Raw genomic sequence first — 2,707 nt, 5'->3', positions numbered from 1 at the left:
GGTTTTGAAAGCAAAACCCACAAACCGCATACATTTTCCGGTTTTGAATGCAAAATCCATAACCCGCATACATTCCCCGGTTTTAAATGCAAAACCTCTTACTCTCATATATTCACCCGATTTTGAAAGCAAAACCCCTAACACGCACACAAAATTACCCATGTTAGCAACATATAACTTAATCGGGTACAAAAATTTTCCTAGTTTTGAAACTAAAACCCATAACACGCATACATTCTCCGGTTTTGAATGCAGAACCCATAACAAACACACAAAATTACCTCTGTTCGCAACACATCACTTAATCCCGTACAAAATTTACCCAGTTTTGAAAGCAAAATCCGTAACACGCATACGTTCTCCGGTTTTGGATGCAGAACCCATTACTCGCATACAAACTCCGGTTTTGAAAGAAAAACCCATAACACGCATACATTCTCCAGTTTTTAATGCAGAACCCATTACTCGCATACAATCTCCGGTTTTGAAAGCAAAACCCATAACACGCATACATTCTCAGGTTTTGAATGCAAAACTCATTACTCGCACAAATTCTCCGGTTTTGAAAGCAAAACACATAACACGCATACGTTCTCCGGTTTTGATTGCAGAACCCATTAGTCGCCCACAACCTCCGGTTTTGAAAGCAAAACCATAACCCCCATACATTCTCCGGGTTTGAATGCAAAATCCATTAGTCGCCCACAATCTCCGGTTTTGAAACCGAAACCCATAACACGCATAAATTCTCCGGTTTTGAATTCAGAACCCATAACAAACACACAAAATTACCTCTGTTCGCAACACATAACTTAATCCCGTACAAAATTTTCCCAGTTTTGAAAGCAAAAACCATAACACGCTTACGTACTCCGGTTTTGAATGCAAAACCCATTACTCTCATATATTCTCCCGGTTTTGAAAGCAAAACCCGTAACACGCATACGTTCACCCGGTTTTGAAAGCAAAACCCATTACTCGCATACAGTCTCCGGTTTTGAAAGCAAAACCCATTACTCGCATACAATCTCCGGTTTTGAAAGCAAAACCCATAACAAACACAGACAAATTACCCATGTTACCAACGTAACACTTGATCCCATACAAAAACTTCTCAGTTTTGAAACCAAAATTTATAACACACATACGTTCTCCGGTTTTGAATGCAGAACCCATTACTCGCATACAATCTCCGGTTTTGAAAGCAAAACCCATAACACGCATATAATCTCCGGTTTTGAAAGCAAAACCCGTTGCTCTCATACATTCACCCGGTTTTGAAAGCAAAACCCATAACCCCCATACATTCTTTGGTTTTGAATGCAAAATCCATTAGTCGCCCACAATCTCCGGTTTTGAATGCATAACCCATAACAAACACAGACAAATTACCCATGTTACCAACGTACCACTTAATCCCATACAAAAACTTCTCAGTTTAGAAACCAAAATTCATAACACACATACGTTATCCGGTTTTTTGAATGCAGAACCCATAACAAACACACAAAATTACCTCTGTTCGCAACAAATAACTTAATCCCGTACAAAATTTTCTCAGTTTTGAAAGCAAAACCCATAACCCATATACGTTATCCGGTTTTGAATGCAAAACCCACTACTCCCATATATTCACCCGGTTTTGAAAGCAAAACCCGTAACACGCATACGTTCTCCGGTTTTGAATGCAAAACCCATAACTCTCATACATTCACCCGGTTTTGAAAGCAAAACCCACAACCCGCATACATTTTCCGGTTTTGAAAGCAAAATCCATAACCCGCATACACTCCCCGGTTTTAAATGCAAAACCTATTACTCTCATATATTCACCCGATTTTGAAAGCAAAACCCCTAACACGCACATAAAATTATCCATGTTAGCAACATATAACTTAATCGGGTACAAAAATTTTCCTAGTTTTGAAACTAAAACCCATAACACGCATACATTCTCCGGTTTTGGATGCAGAACCCATTACTCGCATACAAACTCCGGTTTTGAAAGAAAAACCCATAACACGCATACATTCTCCAGTTTTTAATGCAGAACCCATTACTCGCATACAATCTCCGGTTTTGAAAGCAAAACCCATAACACGCATACATTCTCTGGTTTTGAAAGCAAAACCCGTAACACGCATACGTTCACCCGGTTTTGAAAGGAAAACCCATAACCCCCATACGTTCTCCGGTTTTGAATGCAAAACCCATAACTCGCACACATTCTCAGGTTTTGAATGTAAAACTCATTACTCGCACAAATTCTCCGGTTTTGAAAGCAAAACACATAACACGCATACGTTCTCCGGTTTTGATTGCAGAACCCATTACTCGTATACAGTCTCCGGTTTTGAAAGCAAAACCCATTACTCGCATACAATCTCCGGTTTTTGAAAGCAAAACCCGTACCACGCATATAATCCCTGGTTTTGAAAGCAAAAACCCATAACCCCCATACATTCTTTGGTTTTGAATGCAAAATCCATTAGTCGCCACAATCTCCGGTTTTGAATGCAAAACCCATAACAAACACAGACAAATTACCCATGTTACCAACGTACCACTTAATCCCATACAAAAACTTTTGAGTTTTTGAAACCAAAATTCATAACACACAAACGTTCTCCGGTTTTGAATGCAGAACCCATAACACGCATATAATCTCCAGTTTTGAAAGCAAAACCCGTAACTCTCATATATTCAA

The sequence above is a fragment of the Metopolophium dirhodum genome, chromosome 4 (assembly GCF_019925205.1).
Source record: "Metopolophium dirhodum isolate CAU chromosome 4, ASM1992520v1, whole genome shotgun sequence".
Classification (NCBI taxonomy): domain Eukaryota; kingdom Metazoa; phylum Arthropoda; class Insecta; order Hemiptera; family Aphididae; genus Metopolophium; species Metopolophium dirhodum.
This window is presented reverse-complemented; position numbering follows the sequence as displayed.